At 42.5% G+C, this 17,044-nt stretch overlaps 1 pseudogene; it reads right to left on the bottom strand.

Moving 5' to 3' along the window:
• The window catches only part of LOC109322754, a 12,719-nt pseudogene extending 604 nt beyond the window's left edge, over positions 1–12,115 (bottom strand).
• Positions 12,116–17,044: the final 4,929 nt, after the last annotated feature.

The following is a 17,044-nucleotide window of genomic DNA, read 5'->3' as shown; positions in this document are numbered from 1 at the left end:
TCCAGTCTTCAGGCACTACACCAGAGCACCAGGAGTTTTTAAAGATCCGTGCCAGGGGCTGGGCTATGATGCTCGCCAGCTCTTTGAGTACCCTGGGGTGTAGATTGTCAGGGCCAGCTGACTTGAAGGTATCCAGCCTCTCAAGATGTTCCTTCACAAGGTCAGCATTTATGGAGGGCAGGGGATCTCCCTCACCCGGACCTCCGTCTCCCGTAGCCGGCATGGGCGTCTCATGGGACTGATGACAGACCGATGCAAAGTACCCATTTAATATGTTGGCTTTTTCCTGGGCGTCAGTTGCCAGTTGCCCCATCTGGTTCAGCAAGGGTCCAGTGTTGCCCTTGCTTTTCCTCCGGCTCCCCACATATCTGAAAAAGGACTTTCCATTGTCCTTGATGCTCGAAGCTAGCTAAAGTTCAGTTGCAGCCTTGGCTTTCCTGGTTTGCTCCCTGCAGGACCGGACCAGTGCAGAATAATCCTCCTTGGAAGTGAATCCCATCCTCCATGCTTTGTAGGCCTTTCTTTTTAGCCTTAGGAGGTCTGCTAAGTCCCTGGAGAGCCAGGGAGGCTGCTGTGCCCTCTTGCTGCCTTGCTACATGTACTATGTTTTAATGAATACAACTTGTATAACTACGTTGTAATGGAATCAGAAACAAAGCTGTATATTAAAAGAAATTAAGTGAGGAGAATCAAACATGTATATGGACAGCAATTTTTAAATTGATACCTCCTCGTTAGGGCTGGGTGAAGCTCTGGGCCCTGATTTGATTCAGCCCAATTTGGTGGCCAAATCTCCAAATCCAAATCAAATCAGAGGACTCTTTAATCTCTCTGAATCGAATCAGAACCCTTCAATTCGATTCAGAGAGATTTGGAGGTTTGGACATAAACAGCTTCAAATATTTTTTCTACATACCTCTAGGTAGCAGGTGGCTCATGAATGCTGCAATGTTGGGGTGCATGGAGTGTCCCACAGGAGCACGGGAGGCTCCCCAGCGTGCTCGGCAGCAGACCTGGAAGTGGACCAGAAGCACGTCTGGTCCACTGGGGAGCACGCAGGGCCTGTCTCCCTGGCTTCACAACTGGTGCCTCCTGGGTCTGGGGGTCTTCCAGGGTCCCCCCCGTGGCCAATTGCTGAGCTGGAGGGAATGCGGGGGGGCCCCTCTATGTGCTCCCTGGCAGACCCAGAAGTGGACCAGAAATATTTCTGGTTCACTTCTGGGTTTGCTGCCAAACGTATGGGATCCTCTCCATGCGCCCCAGTATTGCAGCATTCACAAGCCACGCTGGTACCTTGTGGTATGTAGAAAAAACATTTCAAGCTGCGTCTGTCCAAATCGCCAGTTCTCCAAATCAGCACCAATCTTCAGATTCGGATTCAGCCGAATCAAATTGGGGACAGTGATCCAAATCAATTATTTGAATCACTGTCTCTGATTTGGGGTGAATCCGAATTGAATAGGGCCCACATGCACACCCTTACTACTTATAACCATAACTGCATCTCAGCAAAGCTTTAACCTCTGAAATTTCTTTTAGAATGTATTAACATACAGGAAGCCCTTGCTATTCGTGAATATGGCATTCGCGATTTCAAATATTCACGAATGCTGAACCCACATTTTAAATACACTTTTATACACTTACAGGAGCATCTTGGGAGCTCCGTGCTGGCTGCTGCTGCACTCCCATGATCACCGCTGGAGCTAGCCCCCTCCGCCCCACTGGGGCACTGCGTTCATGAGCACAGTACCTTATTTTGCCATTCGCAGGGGATACTAGAATGTTTCCCCCTGCAAATGGCAAGTGTCGCCTGTACTAATTTGTAAATTTATGGTAGATTGTTACTAAATATAACTGTATATAACATGCATATAATAATTTATATTGTTTTATATCTATATAAAATGTCTTGCATAATTTTTCTTATGGGACTGTTTTGTTAACTATAAATTCAGCATAAGCCTTATTTCAATGAAATTCATACAATATTTCAGTCAACATTTGAGTAGTAGCATTTGTATCCTTGTAACAGAGTGGCCCAATTGATAGAACTTGGGTTCCAAAACACACAGGGTGCATCCACATGACTGTACATCACCATTGTGATATGCTACAGAGACATAGTGTCCATGAGTGTCTATACATGAGTAGTAGCTACTTCATTGTAGTGGCATGCTTCCTTATTATAGCATGTTGCTATAGCGAAGTAGCTAATAAAAGTAACTCTGGGCTGCGTATATGGCACAATACCAGAAGTTACTGCTCTGTGCTTTAGTACTTCCAAAAGGAGGAAGTAACTTTTGGACCTACTAAAGCATGGTGCAGTAACAATGTTGCCATAGAGTAACGTGTTGATACAAATTTATAAATTGCATTCTGTGACAATGCTAATGCTTTCCATTTCATTGTAGATACTAGAATACTTGGTAGTTTTCTTAACATCTCTCAACTCTTGGAGTCAACTGATTGTGAGAAATTAAATTAAAAATGTTTTTTAAAGAAAAATCTATCCCTTACTGTTTCCGAGAGAAGGTTAAAACTTAAGTTGGGTAATACATTACAAATTCAATACTAGCAGGCAAAGAACAAAAACCCCCAAAAATGCATTGTGTTTTTTTAAACATCTCACGATTGTTCTCCTTGACCATGGAAATCTGGAACCATTTTTAGAGGTTCAGATGATTGAGATTACAAACTGGATTAGTGAAGACAATAAAGATGGTAAACACCCTGAATCCAAACAGTTTAGCCTATTTGGCCTTCACACTATACCAGACCTTTAGCAAAATTTATGAACTGCACTTGCTTCCTGATAGAATCCTCAGAGGTTTACCTATTGACTGGACATCTCCCCAGAATTAATGGCTCTACTTTCACCAAATACTTTAAGGCACTAGTTCTCATGTGGGACTAATGATCAAAGCAAACTCAACATCCTGTGACCCCAGCTGACTTCCTGCCCTTCGGGCGGGGGACTGGACTCAATGATCTTCTGAGATCCCTTTCAGCCCTAATGTCTATGAAATCTATGAAACATGTCTAAAGCAAATGTGGGGGCTTTAGCAGATGGCAGTAGTTATACAAAGATAGGTCACTTCCCAAAACCTGAATATCTAAACCTAAATATCTTTTATTTCTTTATCAACATTATATTGTTATAATTTAGAAATTTTAAAAAGCATTGGTTAGTTATTTGCTTATTTCTTACTTCACATATTGAAATATCTTCTGGTTCATAGGCATACATTTTGTTCTTATTTTTGCCAGTCAAATCAGTTTGAATGGTCATAGAGGGATCTTTATGGGGAAAAATCCAAAATGTTAGCAATGCAGGCTTTTCAAAGGAAGCAGTGTTGCTTTATTTTTTAAAGAAAAAAGTTCAGTGCTTTGCAAGCAGTGGTAGCTAGTACTTTCACAGCACCCCTGACAAACTGCATTTAAATTCATGGTCTTACGGATCTAGGTATACTGTAGCATCTGTTCTAGATGGGTTTTTGGACAGTGTTGGCAAGATGCATTTGAATTCCCATAGTCTCCTTGCTAATGAGATAAGTCTAATTGATTGGTATGCTCCTTCAGAAGTTTTGGACCTTGTCCCATTCATGCCTAACATTTCTGCAAGGGTTTCTCCTTCCTTTGTGGTGATTGGAAGAGATTTTTGATAGGACTAGATTGTAACCTGGGGGACTTGATTGTTAATAAATATTCAGATATAGGTATGGAATTAAATTTTATTCTGTCGTCATATACTGTAGCATGGGGTCTACTTGGACCAAGTATGCAGGGCCAGGTCCTTAAATGATATGAACCAATAGAGAGATGGTGGAGTTGCACTGATTACCACTAGCTGGAGACTGAGGTCATTGTGATCAAAATTTTAAAAAAATGTGAAAGATTTGGTGTGTCCAACTTTGCACCTAAAAGGAGCCCAATTTTCAGATAGTGCTGAATAGTCACCTTCTGAAGATCAGACCCCTGGTAGGTATCTCAAATCAGGACAACACAAATCTTAGTATCTGCTTCCTGTAGCTTTGTACCTTGGTTTTATTTATTTATTCATTTTCTTTTGCAGTAATGTGAAGTTTATGGTGACCAATAGGGAAACGACTACGAAGAGGCACACAAGAAATTAGTTTTGATTACATTCTAGAACCAGGGGTTTTCAGACTGGTATGATATGACAAGGTTGCATGGTAAAAGCAGCAATATTTTTCAGGTAAAATAGTTTGGCCAAAACAGTTTGAAAACTACTGATCAAGACTGGAAGGTCACCAGCAAAGAGGATCCTAGGGACATAGTAGCCATCAGGTGCCAAGTTGTCATCACTGGTTGAATGCTGAAATAAATTATTTAACTTTTTAATGAAAGGTTATTACCAAAACAGCTGCTACAACAGTCAACACATAAGGGAAAGGAACAAACTAATCAATATTCTTGCTATATTGTGCTAAAGAATATTACTTAGACTCTGGGGTGCTATGGATTTTTCCCAGCTACTGGACGTGTAATAAATCTAACAATATTAGGTAACCCAGAAAATGCCGTATCGGGTGAGACGAATCTCCTGTCCAAGTAGCTGTCCTGTCACTAACAATGGCCAATGCTTAATGACTGAAAGAGAGGTGACCGAAACTGCATAACTGATGAACGTGAAAGCTTTTCAGTACAGGTCATTATGTTCCCAACTTCAGAAACATATTTGAGGTTCGATTACAGAAGTATGTCCCCCTCCATTCCTTCTTAAAAAGATTATGCAGGATAAATCCTGTTGTAGGTTGCCAGAGAGATTGAAAACAGACATCTGAAACTAGATAAAATAAAACAATGCCCCAAATAAATGCTTATCTGATTTGATTTTGATATTTGTTACTTATTCTATTTCTTGCTATACATGGAGATGATCATTATTTTAAAACATGATCTTACCACTAGATTAATAATAATAAAATCCTCTTGAGCCATCTTTTGGATCTCTGGACTAGAAACAAAAGCTTCCTTTAAAGCTGAAACAAAGAAAGAAATGTGTGGATTCTTATTGGCAGTTCACTATTTCCCATACTTAGTTGTGCTCTGCAGTAGTTTATAATGAACCTAAAGCCCTTAGTTTTTTGCTGGTGTCTTCAGATTATCATATGCATATATTAGATGAGGCTTGGGGAGCTAACAACTCACTTCTCATAAATAATAAGTACTAGAAGAAACCTCATCTATGAAGCTTGCTATGATTTCATCATGAATATTCTCTTTAGGAATATACATGATGAATAATTCATGGTTGTATATAATCTTACTTGGCTTTTATTGGTAGTTCTTGACACTGCAATATGGAGAATGGTAATCATATAAGCATATATGTATATTATGGTGAATTTACTTGTTTGTTTCTAATGGCTTACAAGCATATACAGATGCAAAGAAATGAATGGGTGTTGCATTTTATCTGTCAGTACAGCTCTTACCAGTAAGGTACCAGTATTCCTCACTGAAAAGTATAAATTCTGTTGGTGTAGTAGGAGTTCTTGAAAGTTAAAAAATTCTTTCTTTAAATTGCCACATTGTGATTTGGACTCATAGCTGATGTTGGAATTACAGTGCAGTAAGTCACAGCACTTTGAAGAGATGCCGTCCTGCAGATCACATGCTAACTCCAGAGATCAAAAGTCCTATCTAAAGTTGCATGGTAGTCTATATTGGTCAGTGCCTGAGTGTTGCCTTTGACTGGAAAGTCTCCCTTAATGCATTCCATTTTCAGGATTCCTAAACATGAAAGTTGCTGTATAATTAATGAGAAAAACAATTATAGGATTTGTTCACACTTTCCCTTCTTGGGCCCTGTTTTTTACTCCACAAAGCCTGGCCAGATTTTAACTACTCAAGTTTGAAATGGTTCATGTTGCCTGGGAATTGGGACAGAGACAAGAAACCGAAGGAAGGGAAAGCAGGACCTGGACAAGAAGCCATATAGTAATAAGGTTAGAGGGACTGGGATACGGAGGTAAATTAGGGAGACTATGACAGTAAGTTGAAGGGACAGAGATTTTTAACCATGTAACCCTCAGGCCCTAAACCTGGAAGAGGATCAGTACTAACAAATGGCTGGTAAAATACATGCCTCATCTCATTTTTAGTGGCTGGCTCACATAAAGGATGATGACCTACTAACTGATCTTAGTTATCCCCTCTGCTCAAGGGGCGGAGCTCTGTTCTTTGGATCTAAAGATTCTAGCCCTGCTGAATTTGAAGGGAGTTATTAGGGCTCCACCTAGTGGAATTTGGGGTTTTAGTTTCCTTTCTTTAAAAATCTAGGAAGTTATGTGAAGAAACATCATTAAAAAAAATTAAATGGTGTTACCGTGGACCTAAAAAAAATTAAATTGATGGTGTCACTGTGGACGTTGTCTTTCTAGATTTTAAGAAGGCCTTTGATGCTGTCTCTCACCCTATCCTCATCAATGAATTAAACGACTGTGGCATTGATGCCTACACAGTTGGATGGGTAAAAAATTGGCTGATGGGATGCACCCAGAGAGTAGTGGTAGGCGGGTTGTACTCAATTTAGCGAGATGTGAGCAGTGGGGTACCCCAGGGCTCAGTCCTTGGTCCCGCACTGTTTAACATCTTCATCAGCGACTTGGATGAGGGGGTGGAAAGCACGCTGTCCAAGTTTGCTGATGACACTAAGATGTGGGGTGAGGTGGACACACTTGAAGGGAGAGAGAGATTTAGACAGACTACAAAAGTGGACAGATGAGAATAGGATGGAGTTCAACATAGACAAATGCAGGGTGCTGCACCTTGGGAGAAAAAATCAACAGCATACATACAGAGTGGGGAGTTCCACTCTTGAAAGCACAGAGGCAGAACAGGATCTTGGAGTCATTATTGACTCCAAGATGAACATGAGCCACCAATGCCGACCACAGCCAGCAAGGCCAGCCATACCTTGTCATGTATCCAAAGATGCATCTCAAGCCAGTCCACAGAGGTGATACTCCCCCTCTATGCGACTTTGGTCAGGCCACAGTTGGAGTACTGCATCCAGTACTGGGCGCCACACTTCAAGAGGGATGTGGCCAGCCTGGAGAGGGTTCAGAAGAGGGCCACCTGCTTGGTGAGAGGGCAGCAGGACAGGCCCTATGAGGAGAGACGGAGAGACCTGAATCTGTTCAGCCTCAGCAAGAGGAGGCTGAGGGGGGACCTGGTGGCTGCCTACAAACTCATCGGAGGAGATCAACAGCAAATAGGTAGAGCCCTTTTCTTCCCAGCACCACCTGGGGTGACAAGGAACAATGGTAATAAGATGATGGAGAACAGGTTTAGGTTAGAGATCAGAAGGCAATATTTTACAGTTAGGGTGGCCAAAATCTGGAACCAACTTCCCAGGGAAGTGGTCTTCGCCCCTACTTTGGGCAAATTCAAGAGGAGGTTGCATGATCGCCTGTCTGGGGTCTTGTGAACCCAGCACTCATTCCTGCCTGTGGCAGGGGTCAGGCTAGATGGTCTGTTCAGGACCCTCCTGACCCTAGCTACTATGAAACTATTGATGTGTGAAATATTCCAAAAGTTACCAACTATCTAAATTTAAATTTGTCCCATCTTAATTTGCCCAGTTTCATATACACAAGTATACAATGTTTATTACGCAGAATCATAGAAGGAGGTCATCTAGTCCAACCCCCTGCTCTGATTCAGCTCTTCTTGAAAGCAATAGGATTTAAGGGTGTTCAGCATCTTAGAGAATTATATCCAAATCATCCCATACAAGTGCTTGTATAACATAGCCATAAAACTATCAACCCTGTTGCACAACTACGAGGCATATAGCCCAAAGAGCTACACCAGGAACACACCTGCTGCATAAAGTAAGGGCACTGTCAAAATTCTGCCACTAAAACGGCAGTTAATTCACTCAAGATCCAAGTATTATAATGATTTATGTAATACTATTTATTGTATATAATAGTATAATTATAGGGGGAAAAAACAGACAACCTCAACCTTCTTTTTTGACAAAATTATAATACATGATCTTTTTTAAACTTAACCCTTGGCTGGGTTAAAGAGAAGACATAGTGACCCCATGTCACTGGTCAGTCTCTTTAAGGTGGTGATATTTGGGACCTAAATATTTTTACCAGATACTATTTTTCACTTTGGTTGATCTGATTTAGTCCATGTCTCATTGAAATTTAGGCCTGAAGTAGATTGGTAGGTGGAAAGGTGTTACAGAACCCTTCATCCCATCCTGTTGTTTATAATCCTGGCAGGATTCATGCTTAGTTTTTGGTGACCGAGTCAAGCAGCTTCACCATGCAGAATGCAATAAGCCCAATGCAGAAAACATGCAATGGAAATAGCATTTTTTATTCCTATAGTTTGTTTTGGATGGTTTTCCTCTCTCACCTTGGCTATAGGGACATTCTTCTAGGTGGTGGCTGACCACCAATGGTTTCTTGCTGTAACGATATTAAGAAAAAGGTAAATCCAGACTGCTTACAGAAGAATAATGGATAACCACCTACAATCTTTAAGTCCACAAGTGGTTCTGAAGCTACTGTAAACCACATATAGAAACTTTGAGAAAGGAATCCAAATGATGGCTCTTCCAAATGGGCATCCCTTCTTCTCATATTGTACATTGTTGAGCTGATAAAATTAGTGTTAAAAATTGAAATGTCCCTTCACATGCCATGTAAGGCATAGTAGTCTGACAGTCAGTGCAGTTATCTAAAGAAAGATCATGCTCTAAGATTCTAATGCAGTCATAGAATGAATGTAACAGTGGAAAATTAATGAAACCAGGATGAAAATGAATGAGTTGCTATAACTCACTGCATACCAGTTGTTTTTAACAGGCTTGGGTTTCTGCACTGCAAAGTCAGAGCTTTCAGAACAGCTGCAGAGATCATTAAAAAATTAACAAAATAAGCACTGTAGATGCTATACTGCAAGATGTCATTATCCTGAAAGGTCCAGTCTTACTGAAATCCTATTAGTCTCTTCTTGAAATCAATACGATTTAAGAGTGTTGGTCAGCATCTTGGAGAATTGAAACAACGGTCACTGACAATCTGTCATATTATATCATTTAGACTGATTCCTCACGTCATGAGCTTTTTCTTTTCTCAGTGTAATTTTTTGAGGCCCATTAGGGAAGAACTTCTTTTTTGCAATATGTTGGTACAATGACTAGATGTAACAGAGCACTAATTCTAATTAGGGCCTCCAGGTACTGTTGCAAAAAAAATAAACATAAAAAACCCACCACCAACAATTATTAACATGCCTGTCATCCTAGGTTTCATCTTTGTATTAGCACTTTTTGCCATTTTTAAACAACAGTCTCTTATGATTACCGGGGTCCATATATACACAAGGGTTGGATTTGATGATCTGCTCAGGTCTCTTCCGACCCTACTAACTATGAAACTGTATCTTTTAAGTTCTGAAAGCATGATGCAGCAAAATAACTGAAGTTTACCTGTTCCTTGATGTAGCTAAACCTTCTTCATAGGTTTGTACCCATTCAATTTCATCACCCCATCCTATTGAAAAAAGGATGGATTAATCTTTTTGCATAACATAAATCTCATCTCCAGTGTTAGGTAACAACCTCCAGTTGACTGGCCACTATTACCAAAGGCATACTGTCTACGATTTCAAGACAAAGTGAAATGAGAAGTTTGAAATCTCTCCAAGGAAAGTAATTGGTAATACATCTAAAGCCAGATGAATTGTTATGTCAGTTCTGCCCAATCCATCTCTAACCCAAAGCAAAATGTTAAACAGTTTTTCCTGCATTTCCTACATAATCCTACATCTCCTGCATTACAGGATGCAAACTTCAGATTGTTTTACCCTCCTGGAATCACAGCCACTTCCCCCTCCTAATGTTGCATATTCTTTGGTTCCACTGAATCATGGCCACAAGATGGAGAATCGTCTGCATCCACAGGCCATGGACATTTAGTATCCTCTCAAATTGCCTCTTCCCCTTTCATGTAAGATGACCCTGTCCCATTCCTTTATTCCTTCTCTGTTTTTTTCTTTAGCCACACTAAAACAATTAGTCTGTTTATTTAACATAAAATGAGTATTGAGACAGGAGTTAACACAGTTCAGAAATGCCTTGTATTGACAACCTTCTAGGGGCACAAACAGAAGTGCAGCTCCCAGGTCTAACACGTGGCAACTCATAGAAAGCGCCATAAGTTAGAATGATCCTTTTGACCCAATAGACTTTAGGTGCTGGATCGAGAGGGTGGAAGATTGGCTCCAATTTGGAGCCAATCTAGGGAGAGAGGCTATGTCTGTACAGCCTCTCCCCATAGCTTTGCTCCCCTGCCCCCCCAGCTCAGCTCTGCTGCTGCCTTTGGATTGGAATGGGGGGAGAAGGCAGAGGAGGGAGGTCCATTCTGGGGTTTTCTCAGCCTCGCTGGAGTGGGGGGCAGGTAGACTGGAGTCCCCGTGAGGTGAGGGGCTCCAATCCACATACCTCCCACTCCAGCAGGGCTGAGAACCCCTGAATGGACCTCTCTTCCCCTCCCATTCCAAGACAGCAGCTGGGGCTGAGTTGTGCTGCAGCCAGAGCAGACAGAAATTAATGAAGGTGCTCTGCTTTGGAGCATCTTCATTTGAACCCTCATATAATGAGGGTTAACTTGTTGCATGATCAGAGTATCCTGCAGCCACGCTCTTCTGTTTGGACACAGCTTTAGAGTGCTTTCAAGAGGCCAATCATGTGACAAATGTCATTTCTGTCTGCACCCCTATCTTCCTTTGTGCAATAACTCTCTTCAGCCTTAAACATTGACAATCTTTAGATGAACCTTGGTACTTTTGTGCTCTTATTGAATTTAATCATTTTCTCATCTAGAGGGGTCAGCTCTGTCTCTGACAATGAAGGATGCTACAGTTGCAAAGATGCCTTTATTTCAATTCATCCAAAGTCTTCTATTTGACTGGACCAGTGTAGTTTAGTAATTCAAAGCATGAATTAATAAACGTGGAAATAGACTACCTAAAATCTACACAGTAGTTTAAAACTTGAGGTTCTCTACATGAGATTCATGGGCCCAGATCCTCAGCTAGAATGAAACAAGATCTCTGCTGAATTTGGTGGAGCTAAACAATTTTAGTAGTTTAACTACTGAAAATGTGATCCCTGAATAGGCTGTTTCTGTATCATAAAACTTCTGTGTATTTTTGCTCTTCTGCTAGTGCTGTTCTAGCCCTTGGCTTCTCCCTTGTACCTAACCTTCAAGGAAGGAAGATATTGAAACTGCTGCTATTGCCAGCACTCCTGCTTTCTGGACCTTCAAGCCAACAGGTAAGGAGTTGGGCTGGCTGCAGGCATAAGCCTTATGCTCTTACCAGTATAGCAAACTGGCAGAAAGTTGCAACTGTAAATGGTTCCTAACCATTAAGTTTAATCTCTTACAGCCTTGAACTATACTCTCCCTTTCACTGGCAGCTGAATGTTGAGAAATAAAGGTTTTTTGGGTAAATGTGATATCTTTCATTAGACCAACTAAATAGTTTGAAAAAAATGTTCTTTGCAATCTTTCAGGTACAAACACCCTTCATCGGGTGTTTCTTTATTCAGGCCAATAAAGAAGCATTTTAGAAGCTTTGGGGTGGTGAGGTCCAACTCTCACAATTAGGTTGATGAACACAGGCAGAACTTAGTGCTTGTCAGGGCAGAGAATGTAAGAGCACATATTTAATGTGTTTTTGTTTTATTTCTAAATGGAATTGAGGGCAGATTTCTCAGCCATGTCCATAATGAGGGGAAAAATACCAATACTAGTAATTTCTTTATTTAGGTATAAAATTATATCATGTTTCTATGTCATTTTTTTCCTCCCTAAGGTAAGATACCCAGAAGTTATGCTGATGGGCATTATTTGGAAATGCAAATAAAAATGAATGCTTTGTTCCCAGGTCATACTAACTCACCTCATGAGAGAGTTTGAGGTGTCCTTATCCAAGTGAAGTTCTCTTCCTCTTCTTCATCTGGGACCCTTTGTAATTTTCTCTGCACAGAGACCACTAGGTCACTGTAGATGAGGAGAGAACACAGCAGCAGAAAGGAGTGCATGTTTTCTACAAGGTAATTCAGAAGTATGAGAGCAAATCTTTAAAAAGTATCAACTTAATATGGTAAAAGCTATGTATAATGTACAGCTTACTTAAGTATATATAAAGTTACTTGCAATACCTTTTAAAATGCCTTAAAGTGAGCAAAAGATTATGTAGAACTCAAGGGAATGTTGGCTATTCACCTGTACTAAGCCACCTGATCTTTGCCTTTCACTCTTTTAATGCCTCAGGGAAAACAGGTGAGCTGTCCTACCATTACAAACATTTCCTCCATATTTCTCATTACAGCTGAACCTGGGACTTGTTTGTTCTTACCTCTGCAGCCAGCCTAAGTACTAAAGATAGGCTTTTCTAAATCCACTATAATCGAAGCGGCCTAGTTTTCAAAGGTGTGGTGATCACGTACAGTTCTCGCCCAGTTCTATGGGAGCCCGGGTTGCTGAACAACACTCAAAATTAGGCCATTTCTATATAGATACCTAAAATGCTTGCAGCCTCATGTTAAGCAGCTAGGTTTGAGTATATAGGTCTTATGCTCTTATACTGCACAAAATTTAACATCACATACACCAGCAATAATCTCTCACATCACCTGAAATAATGTCTGCAGGTTTAAGTTTTGTTCTGTTTTTTAAACTGCAGAATAGAAAATACCTCACTATTTCAGCAAGAAGGAGGCATACAGTTCAGAGAGAAAAAGATAAAAACACATTTTCTTAGAATTAGTCTCTCACCTGGAGCTTTTAGCTTGAGGTCTCAGCACAGAAAGTGAAAACGCATCACCTCCTATTAGGTATCTAGGGCACAAATATGGTAACAGCTCTTTAATATCCCTGTCTTTACACAATAGCTGAGAATGGACTGGGGAATGCCCAATAGGCATTGGGAAGTCCCTGTTCCCCCAAGCACTACCAGGAGTGACCAGGAATAACGGTCACAAGCTGGCAGAGGGTAGGTTTAGGTTAGATATCAGGAGGCGCTACTTCACTGTCAGGGCAGCTAGGATCTGGAACCAACTTCCAGGAGAGGTGGTGCTGGCTCCTACCCTGGGGGTCTTTAAGAGGAGGCTAGATGTATACCTTGCTGGGGTCGTTTGCCCCCAGTACTCTTTCCTGCTATGGGAGGGGGTTGGACTTGATGATCTGCTCAGGTCCCTTCTGACCCTAGAAATTATGAAACTATGATGTCAACTAGCATACCAGGATACCCTGCTCCTGCCAAGGGGCAGGGCAACTTTTTACAAAGGCTTTCTTTTAATCAACACAAAATTGTGCTTGGTTTTAATCAAGATGTATCAATGTATGGAAGTATTCACTATAGTTTTTATGCTAGACATACCTACTTCTATTACACTTGCTTTCTTATGTATGGATTATGTGTCTTTGACTGACTGTCTCTGATTTTATCCATTTGGTATAAGTGGATTTTAAAGGTTTGTGGCAAGATGATATGTATTTTTGAGGGAGGCAGGTTCTTAACTCCTTGGTTTGTATCATTTCTGTTGTAAACCACTTGAGGCAACCTCAACATAGGTGACATGTAGAGGGGACGCAGGGAGCACTTGTGCCCCTCCAGTAAAATTAGCTTTGCCGGTGGCACATTGGTGATGGAAGTACGGGTGGCAGAAATGCTTCAGTGACCAACTGCTAGAGGACCTCCCTCCCTCAGTTGTGCCCTGCTGATGTCCCTCCAGACTTGGGAGGTACCAGTCGCCCATGCCTCAATGTATTTTTTTTATTAACCTTCTAAGATATCTCAAAGGTGTTCTAGAAGAAATGTATTTTCAGGTATTAATAAGTAGGACTGAATCATGCTAGAGTGGCTTAGTTGCCTACGACATTTGGCTGCTTATTTCAGTAAAGTCTTTCTAGCTACATACTATGAATTAGAAGGGCAGTGTATGGTAGATGTGTGCCCGCCTCCTCACGATGGTTTGCTCTCATGCTGCCTTTGCCTGAGCTGCTGACCTTGCTCACCAGGGAGCTTTGTGCAAACCCCAGAGGGTTCTTCAGCTACCTTCAAGGTGACCCCCAAACTCGCCTGCCACGACTTTTTTATGATCCTTCAGTGGAGGGGGTCCCCTTTGAGGATGCCTCCAGAGCTGTCACGCGTCACAGTGGATGTTCACTGGGCTCCAACCTCCCCTACAACCCGGCCACGCGCCAGCCTTTGAGATGTGCCTCCAAATCTTTTGCGGCAATCCCCTGCTGATATCCTCCCCGGTTCCTGCATCTCCTCTTGTAGATGAGTGCCCTGGCCAGACCCGGAGGGTTTGGTGACTCTCGGCCTTTGGGCTTGTCTTCTTCGGTGCCCTGGGCCTTGCAAGTCTGATGCCACTGGCCCTCACTGCATTCTCCTGTGGTTTCTTCTCACCCTTGGGCAACATCCTGGCTACCCTAGTCTGGCGCTAAGAGCACCGCCACTCTACTCTCTCCAGGGAACTAAAATAGACAAACCCTAAAAGGGGAACACAAACAATACCTTCACCATAGCCCCTTTTCCTGTAGTGACCCGACGCGAAACAAATTAATGAAACTAACCATGTGACTGCCAAGGGAGCACAACAACAGGGAGAACAAAAGGAAGAGGAGCGCCCACGGGGAGAGTCCTGTACTCTCCTAACCCCTAATGCCCCTAGGCTAGCGCGCCCTCTTGGTCAGGGTCTGTGCTTTCACCCCAGCTGGGGTCTCTCTCTCCTTTCCTCCAGGACCCGCCTCCACCCTGGAGTTGCAGTACCCGTTGCCTCTGAAGGGAGCTCCTATGCCGGCTCTCACTGTAGCCACTGCTGACTTCTCCGGTGGTTCCACTGATTCTCAGTCAGTCGCCTCCAGCACATGGATCCCTCGCAGCTGCTGCTGCCTCTGCCGGTCTCCCTGCCGAGGCTTCCCACTCCTGCCAGTCTTCCCTGGCCTAGGGATCCTCCATGTCTCTGGCTGCCGGTCTCCCTGCTGGTTCTTCTGATCCCTCCTGGTCTTCCCCGGCTCAGGGATCCTCCACAGCTGTGGCTGCTGCTGCTGCTGCAGATCGCGGTCTCCTGCTGCTCCTCCAGTCCTCCGCGTCCCCTCTCCTGCACTTTTGTGGCTGCTTTTTATCTTTGCCAGGTGGTGTTTCTTCATGATGTCACCTGGCCCCAGCTGGATATGGGTGCAGCTGACAAACTGCACGGACAGTTTCCCACCACGCGTTTCCTCGCTTCTCCCGACCCCTGCAACAGGTATGTTGTTGTTGTTTTTTTCCTTTTACCTTGGTCTGGGGTTTACCTCTGATGAGGCTTTCCCATTTTCCAGTCCTGTAGCCCTGGGACAAGATGGATTTCCCACCCATGTCCCTACCTGTTACACGAGGTGAGACTGTCCTCAGTACACTTCCAGTTGCAGAGGACTTTAGCGTAAGGACATTATTAGGAGTTAATAATTAAGGAAAATAACTAACCACAACATAATGGGTGAAGTCCTGGTATAAAGTGAACCATGTTATAGCAATAAGAAAAATAAAAAGGCTGGCTGAATGAAACAGAAGCTGCAGTGGACAAATGTAATGGTAGTTCCAGGACCAGGGGTCCTGTAACATCATAAGTCAAAAGGGAATGTGTCATCAACCCCCCCCCCCTCAAAAGTAATTGTAGCTACTCAAATCACAATTTCACCTTTAATTGCAAAATCAGGCCATCTCTGTGAAATCCCTAATGGGGGGAAAAAATTTACTAAAAGTAAAATGATTAGTCCCCAGTGAAAGCCAGCAGTCCTTCTATCCAGGTAGCCTGCTGGGGGGGGAGGCACAAAGGGAAGCAGACAAGATGACTGCTGACCACACACCTTGCCACTGATTGGCCGAGGGGGCCACTTGTCATGCAGCCCTGCCCCTCTCCACCAGAGGTGAGGTGCGGGGCTGCATGATGGACAGCCCTCAGCCAATCAGTGGTGGGGGATAGGACTACTGGGGCCCCTTAGCCCATCACGTGTGGGGGCAACCCTGCCATTATAAGCCATGAAAATAGTGGCTGACCCTGTGATCTTCTTGCAAAATTGACCAGGTGCTGCCTCAAGTTGAGTAGACCCTTAATTATAGCCCTCTGTTTAAACAGACTTTGGCATTTTGTATCACGTTTTAAAAAATCTGCTACAAGAACATTTAGTTTGCATAGTCAGGCACTTGAAAGTTAGGAAGTGGAGAATTTACTGCTGCACTTGCAGACTCAATTCAATCTCAGTCCCAATTGCAATTTAATCTTGCATCCATTTGGTTGCACTAAATAAAGAAGGAGTTCTTGGGGAGGAAAAATTCTATGTCATCTTGTCATTAAAGACTATATTCAAATGCAGATACCTAAGGGAGACAAATTAGGTTCCATGGGCAGGGAAGGATCCCGGGTGGGGTGTAATAATGCAGTTGCACCCCCTTTTGATTTTTGTTCCACCGAAACTTTAAAATCAGTTGGGGGGGGAGGGGCACTGGCAATTCTATTCAGGCAGTGATGAGAGTCAACTGACTTCATGGCTCATTGTCACCTCCCTGATTCAGACTAACTTCCCTTCACTTCACAAGTGTTAATGACCCTCTTTTCTTTTTAATGGTCTTGCTATTTTATTATTCAAGCTGTTCATTTTTCTGCAATTTGGCTGCCTGTTAGCTGTTCTCGGAAATGCCTCTCTTCTATTACACTGCAAACTGTTTTTAAGGATAGCTAAAAACCTTAACTCATGTATAGTAATAGTAACTCGGATGAAGAAATGACTGACAGTGAAGTATTGGAGGTACTGTTAAGATGCTCAAGAAGGCTAAATTTTGTTGTATGGACATGAAGAGGCATAAATTTAACTACAACTACAGAACTAATGATATTTGACTAGACTTTTTTTGCCTAGTTTGTTGTGTTTTCTAGAGCTTTATATGTAAATCTAGCAAACCAGTGCACATTCTGATAGTTATATATATATAT

Source organism: Crocodylus porosus, unplaced genomic scaffold, assembly GCF_001723895.1.
Source record: "Crocodylus porosus isolate Cpor-Errol unplaced genomic scaffold, CroPor_comp1, whole genome shotgun sequence".
Classification (NCBI taxonomy): domain Eukaryota; kingdom Metazoa; phylum Chordata; order Crocodylia; family Crocodylidae; genus Crocodylus; species Crocodylus porosus.
This window is presented reverse-complemented; position numbering and strand designations above follow the sequence as displayed.